At 45.0% G+C, this 18,112-nt stretch overlaps 1 protein-coding gene across 4 annotated transcripts in view; it reads left to right on the top strand.

The window, feature by feature from the left end:
- The first annotated feature begins 1,504 nt into the window (after positions 1 to 1,504).
- The window catches only part of FNDC3B (fibronectin type III domain containing 3B), a 188,077-nt gene continuing 171,469 nt past the window's right edge, over positions 1,505 to 18,112 (top strand). For 2 of the 4 annotated variants that reach the window (XM_021548251.3, XM_085587356.1), the window contains exon 1: positions 1,505 to 1,712. The gene's annotated coding sequence lies outside the window, so the exon portion shown is untranslated. Of the gene's footprint in view, positions 1,713 to 2,121; positions 3,280 to 3,310; positions 17,261 to 18,112 lie in introns of those variants that run through there. The other 2 variants (XM_085587357.1, XM_085587358.1) reach the window with 2 other exon arrangements.

Below are 18,112 nucleotides of genomic sequence, written 5' to 3'. Positions count from 1 at the left end.
GGAAAAATGTTTGTGTTGATATTTTAATGGAAGCTGAAGAAAATACACCTGGGCTGCCTCAGACTCCAGAGGGTTTTCCAGTTTTTGAAAGGCAGCCTTGCTCTGGTGGATAAAGTGGATCAATCATTGATAAAAGTTGTTGGGAAAAGTAACACTGAAGAATACAGTGATGGAGAGAAGGCACAGCACAGGATGTGTGGGCAATGAGTTCCTGCAGAGGAAGGTTGGCTTCCCCAAGGACCATGGCTAAATCAAAAGACCCTTCATAGCACGGCTGTGATCTGTGGTGGGGGTAAGGCCAAGTCCTATTTTAAGTTTTTCCTGTGACCAGATTAAAGCTCCAGTCATGATTCCCCACAGCTTGGATGCAGTGCTGAGAGGCGAATGACCACCATGGCCCCTCTTTGGGGCTCTCCTCCAGAGCCAGGGATAAACTTATTTTCTTTAGGGCTGCACAATTTAATAAGTCAGAGCATTTCTTTATCCCTGAAAATATTGCCTAGAGCTTCTCCTCCTTGCTCCCAGACGATGGGAATGTAGGAATGACCACACTGATGGGAGCACAGGCCTTGGCTTTGCAGCATCAAAGGAAGGACACAGGAGAGGACATGCACTGACCTCAGGCTGGACTGCTTGGGCAAAGAGCTACCGTGTCAGAAATGGCATTTTGGAGACAACCTTCCAACATCCATCACAACCACACACCCCTGCTAGGGCTGGGTGGACAGGGGAGGCTTGGTGGGTGATGTGTGCTCCAGGGGTGACATTTGGTACTAAGTGAAGGGTCTACAGAACATATCTTATGAAGAATAGCTGTGGGAGGGCTTGTTTGAGCTGGAGAAGAGGAGGATCAGGTGAGACCTCATCACTCCCTAAAAATCCCTGCAAGGAGATTGTAGCCAATTGGGGGATGCTCTTTTCTCCCGCACCTGCAGTGAGAAGAAAACAGCCTTCAGCTGAGATAGGGGAGATTCAGATTAGACATTAGAAACAAATGTTTTACTTTTAGGGTGGTCTGGCATTGAAACGGACGGCGGTGGGGTCACTGCCCCTGGAGGTGTTAAAGAGGCGCCTGGAGCTGGCGCTGGGCGGTGCGGTTTAGGGGTTATAGCGGTGCTGCCGGGCTGGATGGTCTTCAACCTTGACGATTCGCTAATTCTATTATTCCACGATTCTAAGTGACGACGAGCGGGTCGAGGAGGAACGGGAAGCGGAGCGGGTCGCGGCCGAACGGGGACGGGGAGGGGAACGGGAACCGGAGCGGGGCGCGGCGGAGCGGGAACGGGGACGGGAACGGGAAGCGGAGCGGGTCGCGGCCGAACGGGCACGGGAAAGGGAACGGGAAGCGGAGCGGGTCGCGGCCGAACGGGAACGGGCACGGGAAAGGGGACGGGCACGGGAAGCGGAGCGAGCCGAGGCCGAACGGGAACGGGAACGGGCACGGTCGCCGTGCCCGCCCCGTGCCCGCCCCTCACGGAGCGCCCGCCCCGGCGGCGCGGGGCGGGGCGGGGCGGCAGCGGGGCTGGCCGGCGTCCCACGCCCGCCTCGGCCGCCTTTTCGGCGGGAGCCGCTACTCCAGAGTGCTCGGTAGCGTGGGCCGGCCGGGGCCCCATGTGGTGCCGACATCACTGACATGGCGGAATCCCCGCCGAGCCCTCCCGGCACTCGCTCCAGCTAACCGGGACTCGCCGCCCCGCACCGCCCTCCCGCAGGTAAGGACGCGGCGGCGCTGCGGGCAGCCGAGTGCGGGCGGGGAGCGCCGCGGCTCCGCTGCGCTCCGAGCGCCGGGCAGCCGCTTCCCCCGCCCCGCGGCGCCTCTCCGGGTCCCGGCTCTTTTGTTCGGCGGCGGGACGCGGCCGCACTCGGTGGAAAGTTTCTCCGCCGGCTCCCTCCGCCGCGGGGAGCGCCCGGCGGGCGGGCGGGAGCGGCCGCGCTCGGGGCTGGCGGCGGGACGGGCGCTCCAGCACCGCCCGGCTGTCCCCGGGGGCGGCCGGCCCGGCCGCTGTCATCGCCGCCGCCCTCCCCGCCCGCTGCGGCTCCCGGAGGAGAAATGCGGGAGCGGCCGGTGCCGCCGGCCCCGCGGGCGTGTGCGGGGCGCCTGCCCGCGGCACCCCCGAGCCGCGCCCCGCTCCGCTCCGCAGCCCCTGCCCGGCCGGAGGGTGCGGGCAGGTGGAGGAACCGGGGCTCCTCCGCCTCCAGAGCGTCGGGATCCAGAGGGCATGTTGGAGAAAAAGCTGGAGAAAGGCGCGACCGTCTTCTCTTGGCCCCGTCCTCCCCGCCGGGCTCCTGGCAGAGGCGGCTTGGGGAAGGAAAGCCCTGGAAACTTTTTATTTTTGCTTGCCAGACACCTTTTTAAAATGGCATGCGACCAGCAGACGGAGTAAAAAAGAACAACCCTTTTTAAAAGCTTAACCTCTCTTAGGTTAAGACCACAGCTGCATCCCCCCTTCTCAGAAATGTTCTATTTAAATAAGGTTTTGGCGGAGGTAGTGCGGCTTGGAGTTAAATGTAACGAACCATTTATCCCGTCTATATTTGTAGAATAGAAGGCGCGGGGCAAGCCTGCCTCTCTCCATATTAGTAATTTCGTATTTCATTTGCATTTCTTTGTGTCCTTTGAGTATATAAAAGTACTGGCCTTAAAGGAGTAGTTACCCCATCACTACGGGGTGGGTGGCGGGGGGAGAAATGAGATATGGAGAGATTTGCGTTCCTTATTGGCGTTTTTTATTTTTTTTTAATTTTTTTTTTGTTTGTTTGCTGTTGGAACTCCGTGCTGGCTCTGTGAGAACAGGATTCACATACCCCAGTTACCTGTGCCCTAACCACAGCTGCTGTATCCCTTAACCGCTTACCCTGCAGAACACAGGGCTCAGCCGGTACGTTCCTGAAAGGTGCCAAACCAGTCTGACTCGAGTTTAACAATGTGCTAGGTAATGGCATTTCAAACTTCCACAGATTTTTTCAGTGTAGAACACTATTTCTCAACCTTTTATTTTGCAGCAGAGCTTGCTTTAAAAGAGTTTTGGGAGTGCCAGGCCTGGCAGTGCCTGCACTGGTCTGGGTCTGCGCTTTGTTCTGATGGGGAGCGGCTGGTCTGGACACGGATGACACAATGTGTGCTTGGCTGGAAATCCAGATAAAGGCATGGCTTCCCTAAACCTCAGGAATGGCCAAGGGCTGCCTCCTGAGTGGAAGCATCTTGCTCCTCTTGCCCCGTTCACCTACGGCCCGTGTGTCTCTCTCAGCAAGTTGGAGAATACGCTGCCGGTGCTACCAGTAAGAAAATGATTCTTGGCCGAATTCCCGGGGTCATTTCGGGTCTCGCACAGAAGCGGTCTGTTAGTGCTTTTCTCTTAATCTTCAGCACTTCTGTGCTTCCCTCTCGTTAATTTCAAAGCAGTTGTGATTTGTGGTTGTGTTGGGACCCTGCTGTGGCAGAAACTTCTGCTGCCCCAGAAGTATCGTGTATTGTTCTTCCCAGTTCAGTATCTTTCAGCTACTTTATGCTTATAGTGCAGCTCAGAGATCAGTCTGTGTGGAAGGTGATATATTTTACTTTATTTTTTTTCTCTTTTTTTTTTTAAATTTTGTGCTTTTGGGACTCATCTGGTTTGGGTTTGAAGTCACTGCTGGGACAGCAATGAGAGGGTTTTTTCATACTGCTAGCTTATAGCTGGCCAAAAGGATAAGAAATGAAGGTAGTTAGCAGCCAAAATAAGCTGATATTCTGCTATAGCCAAGAAGCTCAGAGCTGTAATTCCATACTGCAAGTATTTTATCTTTAGTCTCAGAAAAGTTTGTAACTTCCAATCTGAAATGTATTTATTCTGGCACTTCTTTTTCTACGTGTAGTATTTAGGGAACTGAAACAAGTTTTCTCCATCATGCCTCTTTCTTTGCAGAAAATTTGGGTTTTTTTCTCCTCACTTTATGTTTTCTGAGAAAGAGAAGCAGTTAAGTGCAGTCAAACTTCTGCTGTTCATAAATCTGTGCAAGAAAATATATACAGACCATGCAGCAAAATGCTGCATTTGTGTGGTAGTATTCATGAACTTTCTAATAAGTATAATTGACTTTTTCCCTCAAAAAAGTAGGTTGTCAGAACCAACATTTACAGTATGAATAAATGTTTGTAGCATGAGGATAAATGCCTGCTAAGTACATGTAATTAAATACGAGGCCCAGAGCCTGAACACACCTGAATCAAACAAATTACTCTCCACAGTGCTTTTTTCTTCACTGTAGTCTGGCACTTCCCTCCAAAGGAAAGACATGGGGGAGGATGGAATGACCTCTTTGGAGCACTTGGGGTGACAGTTTGGGACACACTGGGAGAGCATCCTGTCACTCCACCAAGGATGTGGCTGCTGGGTTTAAAGTTTGGAAATAGTGTCGCTGGAATTGTTCTGAGCAACATGCCACAAGTTATCGAAATTCCGTTTGTTTGCAGTAGCCTTTGGTGTACAGCAAATAAAATAAATTGCAGAAGAAGCCAGCAGAGCCCTGTGTAAATCTCAGCTGTGCAAAACAGTGGAGAGGCAAAGTTTCTCAAGCGTTGCCCGGAGGATTTGTGCCTCAGTGACTGTCTCTGCACCGCTGAATGGTGGAGGACCCTTTGGAAACAGCAGTATCAAAACTCGTGTTGTTTACGGCCAAGGTTTAGTGTCCCTGTGTGATCTGTCCCTGGAGATGGAAGGTATGTGGGAAGAGGGAAGTTCTTCAAACAAGGCAGTGGAAATAGGAGCCGCTGGATACACAGCAGTAAAAAGCCATCTACAGGCAGGAATGCTGGTGTGTCAGCGAGCAGATAACTCCAGCTTCCAGTGGGGACGAGGTGGTTGGCATTTTTATCAGTTTATTCTAAGCACCTCTTTGCAAAATTAAAGTTGGAAGCCTGCTCACTGTTGGACTCCAGACAGCCAGGAAAAAAAAAATTAAAAGGCACAAACTAATTAAATGTGATTTACGGTGGAATTTGCAACAGTGTTGGGGAGATGAGTTGCCTTTCAGAAATGCTGCTGTGGATGTTAAATCTGTGCTTTGCTCTGGATGAAAAATGACTGTGCTGTTGAGCAACTACACAAGAAAAATGTCATCTGTGTTAGTCTGTTCTTGAGCAGGAATAGTCCCTGGAGGTCCCAGGTAGTGCAGCTTGGAGCCAAAGCTTTGTGGTGCCTTTAATTGGGAAAAGGATGGGTTTCCTTGAGCATAGAGGTTAAAATGTAGGGTTTCTTCAGTGACATGCCTTCTGTGTTTCATCTGAGGAATCCTTTGTTTACAAGTAAATTGTGGTGTTTGTTAGCAGATAACAGACAAAAAGCCAACAGCATAAGAAACATTCTCTATTTGTTTTTCTAATGGTGACAGTTTATAATGGTGATATACTGAAAACTGCCATGTGGATACTCTGCTTAGTAAACTACAGATATGTATAGTGTTAGTTTTGTAATATGAAGCAATAAACAATTCCTAAGTAATGAAATACATATTTTATAATTTCTGTTTTTTGAGAGGATGATACTGCAGCTAATACTGATATGTGGCATTTGCTTGTTCTGGCATCTGCTCCTCATTCTTTAAGATACTCAGTGCAATGACAAGATGCATTCAGGAGAGGAGTTTCTGCTGTTGTGTTTTTGTTTATCTTGTTATTTTTTAGATTTAGAATAACTGAGAGCAAACACCTGAATTCTCTGGAGATGAAGGTGATAAGCCTGTCTGATTTTTCTGTGTTGAGTTAGTGTATTGCAATTCTGTGGCAGTAATGCAAATATCTTAAAACATGCTTTACATCCTGGTATCTTATCATTGCCTTATACATAATTATGGACTTTTCTATTATTAGGTCCTTGCACAGGACTTTAATAATAGAATATGTGTATGCATGTATTTAAACATCTACTTTGTGCTTCCAGGAATGTTTAATATGGCATGCTTGGAAAAGAGAGAAAGAAATTCCTTTCAAGAAGTTAATAAAAACGTCAATAAAAACCAATTTTAGATGACCCTTTGCTTTTTTTTTTTTTTTTTTTTTTTTTTTAGATGACCCTTTAGATGCTTGGGATGTTGTGGACAGATTTCCCTATGCTTTTAATCTGAACTAGGAAAACCAGTCTGCTCTTAGTTTGTAGGTTCTCTGGGCCTCTGTGCAGCTGTGTTAATTTTACATGGTTGCTCCCTGTTTTCCACTTGCCCACTAATAAAATGCCAATGTTTATAACCTATATCCCAGTGTTATCTCTTGCCCCAAATATTTCTGCACAATTCTTTAGTCATACCCAGAACTGTAGTGAAGTAAGATGGAGGGATTACTTTGGACATTCATAGCAGAAACAGCGTGGGAGTAGAGAGTTGTCCTAATTTGTTTCAGGATGACCTTACAATTTTCCTTTAGTGTATGGTTAGTTAGCTGAAAGTATTCATTCCACTTTCTAACTTGCCTTTGTTGTAGAAGTATGTCCCTGTTCAATGACAATTCAGGTAACATAAGTGACCTTGTGCTTGCAGACACTTGAACTGATCTGGGCTTGTTACTCAGTGCTTCATATTGCTCTGCTCCTCATTTATTTATTGATGTGGAATAATGCAGCAGAGAAAAAGGATGAAAGCATTTGTGGATAATGAGAGCACTTGGTAGGTTTCCTTCTGGTCAACCTGTGTTTTTTGTGGACTCATGTGGTGTCAGCTCACAGAAAGGAAAAAATTGCCTTCAATGTCTTGTTACTAGCAAATGTATGGCAACCAGAAGCATCACTTCATTAGAATGAATTAACAGAGCAGAAGAGACACAGTGAGAACTGCAGAGCTTGTGGAATATTTTGGGTCTATAATGCCCAAATGTGTTTTTTTTTTTTTTTCTTTGTCTATAAGTACTGATAGAAATGGTGAGTTTGAAAAGCAGGGGCATGACTGACTTCATGAAGGGTGTTGCTTTACTGGGGGACTCAGTATTTTGTCTTTCATATGATATCAAAGTATCAGGAATAATGGATTATGTTGAAGTGGAAAAAGTTCCTCCTTTTGTAACAAGATAAGGCAAATTGGCATATACCATGTACGTGATTCTTCTAGATATGTTTGAACTGGGAGCAAGTTTGGGACCTGTTTGCATACATGCTTGTGTGTTCTTCTGTTCTTGAAGCAGATGGTAACTGGTGTTTGCCTTTGAGGGGTGTGCTTGGCTTGATCAGCTATAATGCTGGTCTTGTTTTCACCAGTTCTTACTTTACTTTGCTTAGAACACACTAATATCCTGTTCTTTTGTGTTACTCTAAAGCTCTGAGGAAATTATTTATAGTCTTGTTAGGAGATATATTTTTATTAATGGTATTAAAAATTGAAAACAGGGGTTAAAAATAGCTTTTCCCCAAAACATATTAGTGATCCTCTGTTATACAGTCCTGTTTTGTTATACAGTCCATATCGAACTGTGGCTGCCTTGGAAGGCACAACTTTTAAGGTGAAGAATTTGTTCCTATTTGGTTTCATTGTCTGAAGGATGGCAACACATTTCTTGAGGGCTGATTTCCACTGAGTCCTCCCCTGAGCAGGGCAGAGGGATGTTCAGCTGCTATCACATCTTCTGCTTTGGCAGGTTAACTAGGAAATTTGTTTTCAAAGCCTGCCTTGGGGAGGACAGAGAGCAACAAGTCTTTATTTTCGAATGTTGGAAAGTGTTAGAAGCTGTGGCAGTTCAAAGAAAACAACTGTTTCTTACTTTGTATTTTTATGGAATTGGCTTCTGCTTTAGTGAGGCTTTTTGGGGTTTTTTTTTTGGTGTTTTTTTTTTTTTTCCAAGGTCTGCTTTTCTCAGTGTCCCCACTTGCCCATCCTTTCTTTAACACACTCATTAGCCACCTGTGATTCCTGGTACTACAGTAGGGTTTTCCTTCTAATTATCTCTCAGTATGATTTACGTTCTGTTGGTTGCAAAGCTGTTAAAGGGGATCTTGGCCATGAGAGCTAAGATCTCTAAGCAGATTTCTTCTGCTCTTGTGCTCCAGGCTGGAGGCTCGGGGTGCAGCATTTGGTCCCAGGAGCAGAGTTCCTCCTGAGCAGCCCGTCTGACAAACCCTGTGTCTGGGGAACTGGGCAGCTGGAGACACAATACTTAATTTGGCACAATGCTTGCTCTCAGCTGGCTTTTCTTGAATGCTTCAGATGTGGGTGAGGGAGGGGCAGCAGATCTGTGTTTGTGGAACGCTGCATTCCCTTCTTCCTTCTTCCTTTGGAGTTCATGCGCTGGTGGTGACGTGTGGCCTTTGCATGACTGAAAGAGCCGGACGTGAGGAATGTGTCCCAGCACTGCAGCCCAGGTGGCTGTGTCTTGGCCCCAAGGTGGGTACAGAAGACCCAGCAAGGCTGTGGTGTGTGGTCCTCGTGTGCTTTGGGGAGTTGAAGTGGCCTGATATGATGGGACCACACGTGCTGCTCCTTGGATCATAGGTTGAGGCATTCATTGTCCCAGCCAGCCATACAAGGAGGGAAAATCCATCTTCAAAAGCTGGTTCTGAGGAATTGGTCCAAAAGTTCCTGGCTTGGTTGGCAAGGGTATTATTTTAAGGAAGGAAATGAGAGATTGGCAGTGTAGTGAGGTAGCCTGGTGTTTTGGCCGTCACGTATAAGAGGTGGCAGCAGTGGAAGGAGTTAAACTGCACATGGTCTGTGGAGAACTTAGGCTTGGAGAGTAAACCAGAAGCAGGATGAGCTGCAGAAAGTTGGTGGTGTTACAGAAAAGGGATGGCAAAAAAAAAATAATTCTTAAATTCAGTATAAATCATAGTTAAGTGGTGCTTCACTATGTCTGAACATGTGCATATGTTGTCTCCTCGTAAATGAGTGACCTTACATGGCTTGGAGGAGCAGAGGAAATGTTATTGTCACAAATTGTGGAGTGAAACAACACTTTAGATTCTGGATCAGTTGAAAATGACTCGATAGCCAAAAGGCTGACCCCTGCTCTCTTTGTGCACTGTGACCCTGCAGGCTGTCAGCTCTGTTCTGAAGAGTTCAACCTCCTTTTGTACTTGTGGGAAAGGTATGTTGGCTGTTCTGAGGATAAAGGGTTAGTTTTATGGCATTTCAGGGCATAAGTTAGTATGGTCATAAGTCAGTTTGTTTGTCAGTCAGTTTGTCACAGTTCTCTAATCAGAAGTTTGTTATTTAGGCTGCTGTAGTTACTTTCCTGGTCTCTGATACTGATAAAACACTCAGAATAAGCAGAAGTGAAGCCTAGTTTTCTGGTACTTCTGTGTTTTGCTTGCACTCAAGCAGGTAGGTAGTTCATTCCCATAGTGTCTCCTTATGTAACTACCTATTTGTGTGTTGTCCTTTTGGTTTATTGATTATAAAACTAAATTACATTTGAGTTTGTGAGGACCTCAAAACAAAAACAGAAATCAACAAACAGAAACCTTAAAGGACCAAACCAGAATGACTTTGTATTTCCCATTGTGGTTAACTTAGATGTTGGTGGGGTAATAATGTCATGTTCAGGAGTAAGAAATATCCTGTGGATTTTATCAGAGACCCAGATAATGTCTTGTTGGATGACTGTTGTGGACTGCTGGGCAGCACTCAGCTGTTGCCACCATGCCAGGAATTTAAATAAGGTTCATAGAGAATTTTAGTACTAGATCATAAATCGTGAAGGTCTAGGGTCACACTCTTGCAGGTTACATTATTCTTAGCTGACCATAAGCAGTGCACAAGAAATCTCATGGCTAAAGAGGAATTCTGAGATTTTTCCACAAAGCAAAAGTTCTGCAGAGTTTGACATAAAAGTGGATAGATTTAGTTTAGGTATTAGTAAGAAATTTTTTACTATGAGGGTGGTGAGACTGGCACAGGTTGCCCAGAGGAGCTGTGGCTGCCCCATCCCTGGAAGTGTCCAAGGCCAGGTTGAACAAGGCTTCCACCCTGGGATAGTGGAAGGCATCCTGCCTGTGGCAGGAGGTTGAAACTACAAGGGCTTTATGGTACCTTTCAACCCAAACCATTTAATGAGTCTATGATCTGAGCCTTAATCCTTGTTTCTTGTGTGTCAGCTGGTGGTGAAATCAACTTGGTTCATTCTGCTCCACACATGTTTATTTTTGCAACTCCATATGCTGCTCTAACAGATCTTTATTATTGCTTGTTAAGTTCAGCGGTGCTTTTAGTGACTGCAGAAAACATAAACATCCTCTGTGACTTCGTTAGACATACAGTGCAGACTTTTTGTTGACTTGAGGGCTGTTCCTCGGGTCAGTGAGCACTGCCACCACTGTACACCCACGAGGATATGATGAACAGAAAAGAATTCTTGTTACCTAATTTAAGAGTCTTCTCCCTGCAAGCTCTCGTGTGTGTGGTGTTTTATCTTTACCCTTTTCCCTCTCGGTTAACAGGGCTGGACGTGCTTGTCCAGCTGTTCCAGCTGCCTTGTTCAGTGGGCAGGAAATGGTGATGTGGTGGAAATTAGGCAATTCTGCCGAGTGCAACCAAAAGGATCTCTGATCTCTTCCACAGCAGCCACTTCTGGATAAAACGAAAGAGTCAAGTCATTCAGATATTTCTGTAACCACAATCTATGTAATGAACGAGGTGACTACACTTGAATTTTTATGCCTGTCTGAATGGGTTGCTTCAGTGGATGTGTGAGAGCTGCTATGTTGCAGTAAAGGCAATATTTGTGGATCTAAAACTCTGAAGTTAGACATCAACGGTTTCACTTCCTTTTGGCGTTTTGCGATCATGCAGTCGAACAGAATGATATTATGCTCTAAAATGCTGCTGTGAAAAGTTTTTTCAGTTTCTCAGACCTTCTGGACTATTCCAGTCCTGCCCTTGCTAGCACATCCGAGTCCTTTCTGGCATGTCTTACTAAATCCTTATTTCTCTATTCCCTTTTTCCTTTGTTAGCTTTTTCTATACTACGGTGTATTGATTTCAGTGTATCCTCAGTTGTTGGGTTAGTGCAAGGGGAGGAAGGCGAGTGAAATGTGAGAATTGGGACGGAGAAAATACGGATATGTGAAGACATGGAAAATAGCATTGACTGGATCAGTTTGCAAGTAGACCAAGTGTATTATTATTATTATTGGCCCTGCTATAATTTAAGGTTCCGTGACGTTGTCTCGCAGCGAAACACAAGGAAATAGAATAATGCACTCCTACGTGACCGAGTTCACTTGGGCAGTGATAAGGCCACCCTTGAGCAGATGTGGCCCAGCCTGGTTGGCAGCAGGGACGTGCTGGTGCTGCAGCTGCAGGGCTGCGGGCAGTGCTGGCTGGGGACGAGGTGCTGCTCCCTGGCTCTGCTGAGCCACGTGGCAGCCCGAGATCTGTCCTTTCAATTCGGGAGGGAAAAGCAAAGCCTTGGCCTGCTGCCTGGACTAACCTCACATGGCAAGCAGAGGGCTTGTGTTCCAGTTAGAAAGTGTATGGGGATGGCAGATTGGATCTGTCAGCTTCCCTCTTCTTCTGTCCTTGGAAAAGCTATTTTCCATCAATTATGGATATGTAGGTTTTTTTCTGTTTTGTTTTTTTTTTTGAAGTATGCTGGCTCTGTGGAGCAAGTGAGGTGTAACTGTGGTCTGCTGGTTCCCCCAGGAGGGCTGGCTGGGTGGGAGGTTTCTCCCTGCTGGGGTAGGGGTGCAGTGAGCTCCTGTGTTCCCTGGACTCTTCCTCCTCCTGTTCTTATTGCCTGGCAAGTGCAAGACAATTTGAGGGGGCTGTATGCAAAGTGTAGGTGATTCAGATGAAGAAAACTTAACTTTTCCTTAAATTTTGAAGAAGATTTGACTGGTTCTTCAGTGAGTACTTTATGTTGGCTGTATACTGTAGAAAGTATCACTGATTTAGTATTTTTGCATATCCCCACTTTTCTCAGAAAATATTTTGCAATGTTTGACTTGTGCATTTATGAAAGGATTTGGCAGGTGGGAAGGGGATGTAACAACTCTTCTCTCGTCATACACAGAATACACAGTTGGAAGGAAGAAACAGATAAATACCTTTTTTAGCTATTCTAGTATATTAGACAAAGGTTTTCTTTGTTTTTCTGCCAACAGCAGCTCTTCTGACCTTTGTGATCAATATTAGCAATGAAGTTTCTTTGAGCAGATGTGGAGACTTTGTTGAGCAACTGCTCAAGCAGAGTGTGAACGTGGTCTGATAGTGGTTATACAGCCATGAAGAAAGGTATCCACCCGAGGGGGGAATCTTATTTTGCTTTTAATAAAGATGGGAAGGGAGATTAACATTATTTTGCAAGTCCTTCTGGGATTTGTTTTGGAAAGTGTATGCTTTCTGATCACCTGTGTTAGTGAAAGATGGGTAAATTTGAAGTGGTAGAGTTACAGGCGAGGGTTACAAGCATGACTGGAAGTGTGGAAAGCCTCTCTCGTAAGACGAGATGGAGAAATATTTTACAGGAAAGAAGTTCCAATGAACTTTACTATCTCTAAATCCATCAGAGAGGTAAACATTGAATGCATACAGGACTGTTTAAGCCAAAAGCCAGTGCTGGCAGATGAAGGTGTGGACTCAAGATGTCAACAAATAAAAACTTTAGAATTTGATCGAGCAGCTTAGTCCAAACCCAGCCCAGCTATCTAAACAGGAGCCAACTTGGGGCATGCAGAAAGACCTAAGTACTTTTAATGTGCAGGGCTTAATGCAAAGCTATTAGAGAATATGTGATATTCCCATATATGAATAGGGAGTGTACAAGTGGCAGATGGATTTCAAGGAAGTGGGAGAACTGAGAACTTGGACTATAGACTGATTAAAGTAACTGTGGGCATTCATTGCAGCTGCAAAATTTATAAATCTATTCCTTATTTTTTAATGAACTGGCGTTCAACTTCAACTGGCAAATTTTTTCCAAGTCTGCTTGCACCTCAAGTCGTGCATGTGCAGAGCTGTACAATACTGGTGGTGCAGCTTCAGTGTGGCTGCAGTCCTGGTGGAATTTTGCTTTCATGTCCTGCTATTTTGATTGGTAGAAGGTCCTGATGTAACATAGTTCCAGGAAAGGAGATGGGCGACTTTCAAAGAGCTTTGAACATCAGGTCAAACAACAAAGGTGCTTTCCAAAAGTGGTGGATCACTTATTAAAGTGGAGAGGTTTGTATCCAAAACTTTACTGAGGATAATCTCTAGGAAAGAGTATGTTAATTCTTCAGATAATCACAGGCTTCAAAGCAAAATCAGAATGCGAGATAAACTTTTGTTTACACTTTGTCTTAGGGGGAAAAAAGGTAACAAGGTCAGGCTTATACAAATGTAAATTTAAATATTTTAAAATCAAAATGCCTGAATATCTTTGCTGTCAGAAGATGCAAGCTATACTGAAATACAAAGTAAAAGTTTTTTTTTTTTTTTAAGAGAAATTAAGCGAACAAATGTGCAATGCCAAAGTAGAAATACTTTCAGTGATATGAAAAGGAAAATGTAAATTTGGTCATCTGCAACTTCAGAAGTAGTTACAAAACAAGCAAATTGCTAGTCTGCTTCCACCAGGACTCTGGAAGAGGAAAAAGTCAGCATGTAGAGAAGGTATCATCCAGCTGATTGCTTGGTAGCTACACTGAAATTACTTGAATACTGAGCTGTGGTGTTCCCCTTTCCCAGCAGAAATGCTTTTGAGTCAGACAGAAGTGGATATTTGTTTGGAGAGAGGAGGATGCAGTGAGTCCTGCAGACCTTCAGCTGAGCCTTTTCCTCTTCAACAGGAGTCACAGGAACTTGTTGAAAGAGATACCTTCTGTGACACAGAAGAGATTTTGGTTTGGGATGGATTTTTTTTTTTTTTTTTTTAAAGAGGTTTTACTTAAATATATTATCAACATTCTCATTTAAGCTTGTGATGTGCTTTTTCCCCAAGCTGTTTTGGAGGGTAAAAGTTGTTTTAATTGTCTTTATGCTAAAGCAGAAGAACTGGGAGCTTGTTTCCATCTATCAGTGCTGGAAAGAAAAACAAAAGCCAAGCAAACTTGCAGATCCTGGACCCCAGCCACTGCCCGTGCCTCTGTCATTTGCTGCTTACAGAACACTGCTGGGTGCATGAGTGTGGACTTTGCCTTTGTCAGCAGCAGGAGGAAGAAGGTGAAGCCCTGAACGTTCCCCGTGGGGTCCCCAGCCTTTGGCCAGGGCTCCTTGCCAGCGACGTAAGGATTGGCTTGGGAGTTCTCCAGGGTTATAAAACACCCAGCTGTTGAACTTTTAGAAGTTGTGTGACTGGGCAGCTGGGAACTCGGATGGGCTGGAGGATGAGCTGTATTTGACGGAGGAACAATGCTTTCACAAGCACACACACGTACTCTCCTCACCCCCTTCTGGGGCCATGGGTGTGCACTATCTGAAATCCTGGTGCTAATTAAAAATCACAATAAGCCAGTGCACTTAAAAGTGGCTTTTGGTTTTGTTTCGTTTTGTTGGTTGGTTTTTTTTTTTAATTTTAAACTGCTCTGACTGGGGAGTTAATGAAACAATTGGGAACAGCATCTTGCATCGTGGCCACTTGCTCATTTTGGCCGAGCTGGTGCAAAGTGTGTAGGAGTTGATTTTTATTGTTCTGGTGGGATTTCAGCCCACTGTGGCAAGGGAAATGTTAACATGGTCAACAAGAATTAACTCAGCTTCCAGGGGTGAAAGTGCTGGTGGGAGGCCAGGAGCTGACTGGAAGAGCCTGGCTGGGAATGGGGCACAGGGAACATCCCTGAGCAGGTTGGCAGAGCCAGGAGCACAGCAGAAGTGATCAGTGGGGCTTTATTTAATGCTGGCTGGGTAGTATGGTTTAGTTTCAGTCTCACCCACAAACTGTGAAGCATTTCCTGATTTGGGAAGGTCAATATGAAAAAACTTGCAGTGTAAAGCTGTAGTTTTTTATGTGGACAGTCAAACAGATCCCATGAAGTGATAATTAGTGTTACTGGCCAGGGCAGGCTGTCAGTTTTAGTAGGAAATCATTAAATAAACACCCGTGAATAACCAGTATGCTGATTCTTCTTCCCTTGGAAGAGACCAGGGCACTAACAGAGGTGATGTGTTTCATTATCCCCATTTTGCAGCTGAGAAAACAAGACACAGAGGTGAAAATACTGGAGATACTTTGTTTGGGGCTTGTTTCAGTTGAGGCTGGACTAGAAATCTTCTTAGTGGTCTGCACATGTGTGGGGGTTTCCCTCCCCAAGGCAGCTCTTGACAAGTGCCTGTGTGCAGTTCCTACCTCTGAAAACCTCTCCCAGAGGAGGCTTCCTTGGCAAGAGGGCCAATAACTGCTTGCTCTCTGCTCAGAGTATTTTATTGTATCTGTAGGAAGCCTTTGTACAAGGCTGACTTGCTGGGGGTAGGGGTGGCAAGAACAGTTTCCTTACAAATGCCAGCTAGGTCTTTGCAATCTGATACAATTGTCAGTAGGCAGTACAGCATACACCTGATTTAGTAAGGTTATAGTTCTTTTTTAGAAAGGATAAAGTTATCCTGGCTGACTTGTAATTTATACTTCTGGTGAGCACGTGAAATCATATTTCCATAAGAGGAGGAAATCCTGCTCGCTTTCCCTGGCTGAATCCATCTACTTCAGTAGCTAATCTTTGGATTTTCATTTCTAATGTTGTGCCCAACTCTGATTTGTCTGGCTCCTGCTCTGCTTACTGGTTCTTACTGTTCTTTAATGTCCAGTTCGTGTTGGCCTGGGACCATATAAAAATGCCAGCCCTTTGAGAGGGCTGCTGTGCCTTGTTTTGGGCAGTGGGGTGGATGATGGTATCAGCTCATAGATTAATCTGTGGTCACTTGGCTGGCCAGCTCTTCATACACTGAAGATATTTCATGTTATTTGTGCAGAGTGAACTCTTTTATCAGTGTTGTGTGGTACCAAGTCAGAGGCTGGCTAAAGAACACACATGTGCTAACACAGCTAGCTCTCCAAGCAAAGGTGTAATCGCGGCCAAGAGCACACTTGGATTTGTCTGACAGGGCCTGTTTTATATAGAATGACAATGCTGATTATGTTCCTATTTTTGCATTCCTTATCACTGGAATCCTTCATTGACTTTTGATTGTTTTATCTGAAAGCTGTGTCTTACTAATGGGATGTAATTGCACTGGGCAATTGCACTTCCAGCCTGCTTCCCTCCCAGCTGCTGGTGCAGGGTTTACACAGTCTCTCTCTGCTCCATCCTCTGCATCAGTGTGTCCTGTTGTTGGCAGTAAGTCAGGCATTTATTTGAATCAAAACTTAATTGAAAGATTTTGGGGCTGACTTGCCCACTGGGGTAAGTCAACAAGTGCATTTTGTAGCTCTTCCAAATACCAAACAGAAGAATTCATTAAATTCTTTTCCCCTGCATCATTAGCCCTATTTTCACTTCTGTTTTGCCGCTATTGGAGTTCAGTCCTCTTTAGTTTGTTTTAGAATGCAGCTCATTTTGTGTTTTCCTGCAAGTCATGGTTATTTTTATTTGTCTGACTTGTCTTGACTTTAGCCTTGGTTTTACTTACCAAATTTCTCTACTACTTTCACTCTCTATTCATAGTTTGCCTCTTTTACTCTTTTTTATGCTGCATTAAATTTTTGTCTTCTTACCATGGTATCAGGATAGGATTTTACTTGAAGTTTCCCTCTTTCTCAAACAAGGGAATCAAAGTTTTTCAAGTTGTCTTTTCTGGAAAAACAAAAAAGAGCTTACAGTTGTAAATAAAGTTTTTCAAGTCAGTTTTCCCCCTTAGTTCTCACCAGTTTTGGGAAATTATCATTTGTTGTTCTAAACCTAAACTGCATGTACAGATTCCAATTAATCTCCCTCTAATAACATTTGATTGCTGTGGTGACTCGGAAGTTCTCATGGGATGATTCTGACTTGCTCTGTGAAGATGAAACTTGCAGCTGCTGGGTATTGAGTGCACAAAAGTCACAAGGACAATAAAACACTGAGGGTTTTTTTTTTCACAGATCTTATATAGGTTGAGTGTTTATGGTACAGGAAGTTTTGTTTGCTCTTGAGCTATATTTGAATTCCCTTTGTGGTGTAAATCAAATAATTCTCCAAGTATGTTGTCATCAGTGGGGGAAGGAAATGGGTTCACAAGTGTTTGCTGTACAGAACTTTGCGGAATAGTTCAAGTATTTAAACTTAATGATATTTAAAAATGAGCTGCTGAGATCCAATTCCATGTGTGTATCAGTAGCTAAAATACTACTGATGTACATCAGAGTGTGAGTTCGTGCCCTGATGACACAGCCCTGAGTTGGTGCTGCTACTGAAAGGTCAGTCCTGCCTCTCACTCCCTTTATTCTTGTTTAGGCTCAGTGAGTCAAACTCCCTGGGCTGCTCTGGAAGTCAACTTTGAATATTTGTCTCTCCTTGCTGCTGGGTGAGGGCCATCCTGGCACAGGCAGGGAGGGTCCAGTGAAGCTCCTGCTGTACCTATGTGGGGCACAGTGGGTCCTGGTGCCCCACTGCTGCCCCAGTGTGCTCCCAGTAGGCAGGGACATTCCTGCTGGGGTGGACTGCAGAGAGGAGCCATCCTGCTTAAATGGACAAAAAGTGTACTGGGCTTTGCCTTTATCCTTTAGCACCTGTGCTGTTTGAAATCAGGGGTTGTTCCCCCTGAGCACCAGTCTGGTTCCTGAGCAGCACATCCCATGCTGGAGGAGAAGGGTTTAGGGAAGGTAAGTGCAGAAGTGCTGCAGGTGCAGTCCTGTGGGCTCCTCGGTGCTCTGCTGTGTCTGTGTCCTCTGAGTTGTGTAGTACTCCTTAGCAGGTAGTGTGCCAGTTAAAAGAACCAGCTCAACTACCTGGTTTCCATTTAAATTACATGTTCTCCTTCAGTGCTCATTTTAGCTACCTGTCCCAGTAACTAATTTTCCTTCCTTTGAAGCTGTCTCTGCTCTTGTTTCTCATGTTTGAAGAGATGGGCTTGTACATTCTCTATATGAAAGGGAATCTTTCTTTTCCCTCTCACAGGGGAAAATCTCAGCTTGGGGCAGAGATCTATGTTTTTTTTAATAATTACTCACTGCAAAGCAGGTTGCACTGGGTAGCAGCCACGCAGCCTGGCTGTAGCAGTGTGTGCAGCAAGAGCACATGGACCCTGTGAAAAGGTTCTGCCAGGGGCT

Source organism: Lonchura striata, chromosome 9 (assembly GCF_050655825.1).
Source record: "Lonchura striata isolate lonStrDom1 chromosome 9, ASM5065582v1, whole genome shotgun sequence".
In the NCBI taxonomy this organism is placed as follows: Eukaryota; Metazoa; Chordata; class Aves; order Passeriformes; family Estrildidae; genus Lonchura; species Lonchura striata.
Note: the sequence above shows the minus strand (reverse complement) of the source record. Positions and strands in the feature narration are given on the sequence as shown.